The following is a 6,616-nucleotide window of genomic DNA, read 5'->3' as shown; positions in this document are numbered from 1 at the left end:
GTGGTGTGACGCTGCAGAGACTTTAACAGATCAACTAACAGATTTGGGTCAAAATGTGACTATAAACTGTGATCTTGATGTACAGGAGGTTAACTGGTTATTACTGAAGCTACCAGATCCTCCAGTTATGATATTACTCTCTTCCACAACTTCAGCTACTTTTTACTACAGTAAAGAATTTAAGCTGAAATATTCAGTGCAAAGTGAACATCGTCTTTTCATAAATAATGTCACTAATGATGATTTAGGACTTTATTACTGTGTGACCAGAGACTCACCTCCACAATACAGCGACGGCATCAGACTGCAGATCATTGGTGAGTTCACATTCAGTGAAGATATTAATGTAATAGAACAATTTAATATGCAATGCTTCTGTTATAGATCATTATGTAAAGTAACTAAACATTTTAAATGCTGCATAGCTCTGAATATATTATATAGTATAGTACCGACTCCGACTGCAGAGATCCAGAATCATACAGCGGTGACGTACATTGAGAAGAATCAGACACACTGGCAGATTATTATCTTCATAACTGCTTTCATAAACGGTCTTCTGATCGCTGTGATCATAGGTGAGCTCTTTGATGATATTTTACATGTATGTCTCCAAACGGGGACATTGTGCTCTTATCATAATGATGCTATTTTACATTTTTAATAAGATTGTTTTAACAGCTCTTACAGTCACAGCTCTTTATAGAGACTTCAGGAGTTACATTAAGAATAAAAACATGAAGTGTGGATCAATAAATAATGTGTTTGGCTGAAGGTTTAAAGGGGGGGTGAAACACTCAGTTTCAGTCAGTGTCATGTCAATCTTGAGTACCTATAGAGTAGCATTGCATCCTGCATATCTCCGAAAAGTCTTTATTTTTTTAATAATTATATAAGAAAGATGCGCTGTTCCGAGTCTTTCCGAAAAAAGCCGAGCGGGTGGGGGCGTGTCGTGTGAGCGGAGCTAAATAATGACGTGTGCAGCAGCGCGCTGTGTGTTGAGTCGAGCGTCATCCCTAACAGCGGTAAAAAAACTTTATTCAAAAAAAATATATGGCTTTTAATCAGATACAGCCATACATCTATGATCCGGAATCAGACCCAGAGGCTGCAGTTGAACAGGAGCAGCAGCAAAAACGACTAGAGCAGGACGTCTCTATGTGGTAGGTTATACACTAACTATATAATATGCTTAGCGGCTTGTGTTATTTACATATTTATACTTGAATTATATCGTCGTATTTTTGTCTTTGAAGGTGTACATGTGGGAAGTGCAGTTGTGCACGTGTGTTTGTGTGTTTACGCGTGGTTTGTGTAGACAATTGTAACGTTAGTAAGCGGACTGGTTTTGCACCGCAGGCTAGTGTTTACATAGATAGACACGGAATAGTAGCGCATTTGAATGAAGAAGCGCGCTTATTTAGTTCAACATATTTCCCCCCTCTTTGTGTATTGTTGTTTGGAGTGCTTTTACAATACACAAACATAAAGTTACACATATAGTGGCCAGCTAAACAAATGTACACGCACTACACATCGCATGCTCCATTGATCAATTAACTATACGTGATCATGTTTGGGCTACTTGATGAGCATAGGCAAAGACACAGACATTTGAAGCAGTCTCACTCACCGCCTGCGGTTCTAACGTTAGGACCTTTATCGTTGGGACTGCTCCATCCTTCAGCATTAGGCGATTGGAAAAGCCGGCGTCAAGCTGGGCCTTGTTTATGAAACAGTCGGCACCGAAATGCAGCGAACAGATATAAACATTCGCGCAACTCAGTTGCTGATCCGGAAAACCAAATTACATCCACTGTTGCCTTAACGCGGGGTTTTTGGCGAATCTGTGCAGGACTGTCTTGGTCTGGCAACCAAAAACCCACTTTTTTGGTGACATTGTTATGTGCTATGTGTAATTGTCACCTGTCCAGCATCCTACAAACCAGCGTTTTGATGGGCATAGCCTGTTGCTTTCGCTCTCTCCCTCGCTCTCTCTCACGCGCTTCCGGTAGAATTGTCCGTAAGGCCCATACAAGGAAATTCCGCCCCCACTAACGTCAAAGGGGACGCATGATCTCAAAAAACTTGCCGAAACTTATGACTAACCGGAAGTAGTATTTTTGACAAAGAAATACTCCCATCAAACGTCCACCTTAACTTTTGAAACTTTGTCTATGTTTAGTATGGGATTCCAAGTCTTTAACAGTGTAAAAAGATCAGTATGCATGAAACAGCATTTCACCCCCCCTTTAACGTCTGAGTTCACTTTGTCACAGGACTATTGAAGGTGTTCATTCATGAAAGAAACAGAGGCGACGTGAAACTATTTCAAGATGCAGACCTACTGAATCTTCAAGATCTGGATCTCAAACAGCCTCAAGACTCAACACAAACACGGATATGTTACATGAAACTATAAAACAACACAAGATGTCTCTGTTTCAGTATAAAGCTTATCAGTATGGTTATAATTATGCATATGTGTTGATATTCAGGCCAATGCTGAGAGCTTGATATTGATTCATCAATTTATGTGCTGTTTAGGGGACAGTATAACCAAGTGAAAAGTTTAATCACAAAACTGGTTATTAGAGTTCTGCTTCTAGTAAATAACACTTATAACATGTTTTAATGTCTTTCTCGTATGTTGAATTAATCTTGTGCTGGCCCTTTAAGAAAACGTGACATTTAATTGGCCATCTGGAAGTGCCGCGAGAGTGGTATGAGAGCAGTGTTTTTTTCAATGCGGTTTTGGATGGTGGGCATGCGGTCAGGAATTAGTGCTAATAATGCTCACTAAACGGAAAATATTGAGAAATACTTTCTGAGTTAAACACAGTTTCTCAGTGTTTTGTTGTCTTAAATGGCCGTGTACTTGTCCAGTTGACACCGATTTCTGTTGGGACGGATCGTGTTGTATAAAAACAATGTCTTTCAAAGAAGCGTAAGTGTAGAGATATAAACAATTTATTATAATATTAAATCTGTTTATATTTGTGTGTATTTCCACGTGAAACCGTGTTATCAACTCAGAATCACTTTGTTTATTCAAGAGGGGAGAAAAAGGTGCTCCGTAGACCCTCGGGGTGTGTTTCCGATGTGAGCCTTGAACATCAGTGAGTGTTATTTAATCTTATTGTTTCTAAAATGTGTAACTGTTATCAATCGACATGCACATGTGTAACATTGAAAAGAGCAGAATGAATGTGGTGTTATAATGTCATATTCAAAATGTTAATGCAAAGTGTAAAATGTTTGCTTTTACTCTATGCAGAGGAAAATCAAGCTCATCAGATGCCTCATTAATGTGTACATGAGCTAGAGTGGTGATAAACAGTAAGTTTGAATTCTTTAATCTGTTTTTTATGGAGGACCAACCCTGCACAAATTAAAAATAATTAAATGAATGAATAAGTAAATAAATGAATGAATAAATAAATAAATAAATATACACATATGTAAATTAATAAAAACATAAATAGATAAATAAATGTGATAATAGGAAAATAAATAACAGAATAAACGACTTGATAAAATAAATGATTCATTTTTAATCAAATACAATTTTGTATTATCTTTCCCTTAATTTATTATGTTCTGCTTTTATAAAATATATATATCTTTTTAACTTTTATTTATTTGTTAATTAAATTTAACATTTATTTGTATATTTGTTTTTACATTTATTTTTATATGTATGTGTTCATTTATTTTTTACATTTATTTTTCCCTCATGTATTTTTTACATTTATTGATCGATTGATTCATTTCTTTTTCTGTGTGCAACATGAAAATGAGGAGGGCGGTCCTTGTGTAGCTTCAGCACATCATTGGTTGAGAGCTCACCACAGTCTCTGAAGCTCACGCAGAATCAGACCAGCTGAGGAGAGTTATGAGTAAATGACGGCCGCATAGTTCTTTCATTAAACAAACGTAACGATGTTTCCAGCAGTTTGACCCATTGAGAGATACGTTTCAATGGTACTTATCAGAAGAAAGTGCGAGGGTCGTCCCACCTTACTACCTTCTGACTCACGGGTTTTGAATGTGCTGGGACATACAGTGTTTTGCAGCGTGTCTATTAATTATCGCGGTGACATTTCAGTCTTTATTTCCACGCCCATATCGGAATATAACCCTCCTAAAACATCGATAAGCACATTAGTTTTAACAACAGTAATTTGATGCGTTGTTTTCGACTTCATTCGCTAAGTAGCGCAACTCTCTAACTAACGTTAGGTGTTTGTGAAACGTCAGCCATAGTATACACAAACTTACAACCTGTCGAGTTCAAAATCACTACTATAAAGACCACTGGAACTTATCTCTCATTGGGTCAAACTGTTGGAAACATTGATACGTTTGTTTAATGAAAGAACTATGCGGCTGTCATTTACTCATAACTCTCCTCAGCTGGTCTGATTCTGCGTGCGTGAGCTTCAGAGACTGTGGTGAGCTCTCAACCAATGATGTGCTGAAGGTACACAAGGACCGCCCTCCTCATTTCCATGTTGCGCATGGAAAAAGAAATGAATCAATCGATCAATAAATGTAAAAATAAATACATGAGGGAAAAATAAAAGTAAAAAATAAATTAACGCATAAATGTAAAAATAAATATAAAAATAAATGTTAAATTTAATTAACAAATAAATAAAAGTTAAAAAGATATATTTTTATAAAAGCAGAAAATAGTAAATTAAGGGAAAGATAATAGAAAATTGTATTTGATTAAAAATGAATCATTTATTTTATCAAGTTGTTTATTCTGTTATTTATTTTCCTATTATCACATTTATTTATCTATGTTTTTATTAATTTACATATGTGTATATTTATTTATTCATTTATTTACTTATTCATTCATTCATTTATTTATTTTTAATTTGTGCAGGGTTGGTCCTCCATAGTTTTTGGAGTTGTAAGAGTGTTTATTTACTGATGTTGGGTTGATTGAATGCTAAATTGTGTAACGACTTTTGAAAGGTGTCAGTAATAATCAAAAGTAACCTCTTATTTCATTTGAATGCATTTTTCATGTAACTTATGCAGCCTTGTTTGGTTTCCATACAGGAAAACGCTGTAATAATGTTTGCATTTGTTTTCCAGAATGTGGCATCAACACCCTATATCAGGTGTGCATAATTATTAGGGAGCTTCCTTTCCTTTGGCAAAATGGGTCAAAAGAAGGACTTGACAGGCTCAGAAAAGACAAAAATAGTGAGATATATTGCAGAGGGATGCAGCAGTCTTAAAATAGCCAAGCTTCTGAAGCGTGATCCTCGAACAATAAAGCGTTTCATTCAAAATAGTCAACAGGGTCGCAAGAAGCGTGTGGAAAAACCAAGGCGCAAAATAACTGCCCGTGAACTGAGAAAAGTCAAGCGTGCAGCTGCCAAGATGCCACTTGCCACCAGTTTGGCCATATTTCAGAGCTGCAACATCACTGGAGTGGCCAAAAGCACAAGGTGTGCAATACTCAGAGACATGACCAAGGTATCTGGTAAGAAAGGTAAGAAAGGCAGAAAGTCGACCACCACTGAACAAGACACACAAGCTGAAACGTTAAGACTGGGCCAAGAAATATCTCAAGACTGATTTTTCTAAGGTTTTATGGACTGATGAAATGAGAGTGAGTCTTGATGGGCCCGTGGCTGGATTGGTAAAGGGCAGAGAGCTCCAGTCTGACTCAGACGCCAGCAAGGTGGAGGTGGAGTACTGGTTTGGGCTGGTATCATCAAAGATGAGCTTGTGGGGCCTTTTCGGGTTGAGGATGGAGTCAAGCTCAACTCCCAGTCCTACTGCCAGTTTCTGGAAGACACCTTCTTCAAGCAGTGGTACAGGAAGAAGTCTGCATCCTTCAAGAAAAACATGATTCTCATGCAGGACAATGCTCCATCACACGCGTCCAAGTACTCCACAGCGTGGCTGGCAAGAAAGGGTATCAAAGAAGAAAATCTAATGATATGGCCTCCTTGTTCACCTGATCTGAACCCCATTGAGAACCTGTGGTCCATCATCAAATGTGCGATTTACAAGGAGGGAAAACAGTACACCTCTCTGAACAGTGTCTGGGAGGCTGTGGTTGCTGCTGCACGCAATGTTGATGGTGAACAGATCAAAACACTGACAGAATCCATGGATGGCAGGCTTTTGAGTGTCCTTGCAAAGAAAGGTGGATATATTGGTCACCGATTTGTTTTTGTTTGGTTTTTGAATGTCAGAAATGTATATTTGTGAATGTTGAGATGTTATATTGGTTTCACTGGTAAAAATAAATAATTGAAATGGGTATAAATTTGTTTTTTGTTAAGTTGCCTAATAATTATGCACAGTAATAGTCACCTGCACACACAGATATCCCCCTAAAATAGCTCAAACTAAAAACTAAAACTTCCAAAAATATTCAGCTTTGATATTAATGAGTTTTTTGTGTTCATTGAGAACATGGTTGTTGTTCAATAATAAAATTAATCCTCAAAAATACAACTTGCCTAATAATACTGCACTCCCTGTATAAACGCGGACAAAAAGCGTTAAAAACTACAAACATGGCGGATGTGTGAGTCCAGCGGTTAAGTAGAGAAGTTTAGATAAAGGGGTTTGAGTGACC

General features: G+C 37.4%; 1 long non-coding RNA gene across 1 annotated transcript; it reads left to right on the top strand.

Moving 5' to 3' along the window:
* The first annotated feature begins 2,608 nt into the window (after positions 1-2,608).
* LOC137039605 (uncharacterized) lies at positions 2,609-6,196 on the top strand. Its single transcript, XR_010897721.1, has 4 exons — positions 2,609-2,947; positions 3,057-3,119; positions 3,278-3,339; positions 5,113-6,196. It is a non-coding gene; the product is annotated as an uncharacterized lncRNA (long non-coding RNA).
* The last annotated feature ends 420 nt before the right edge of the window (positions 6,197-6,616 follow it).

Source organism: Pseudorasbora parva, chromosome 14, assembly GCF_024679245.1.
Source record: "Pseudorasbora parva isolate DD20220531a chromosome 14, ASM2467924v1, whole genome shotgun sequence".
In the NCBI taxonomy this organism is placed as follows: domain Eukaryota; kingdom Metazoa; phylum Chordata; class Actinopteri; order Cypriniformes; family Gobionidae; genus Pseudorasbora; species Pseudorasbora parva.
The sequence above is the reverse complement of the archived record's forward strand: the minus strand, read 5'-3'. Positions and strand labels throughout refer to the sequence as shown.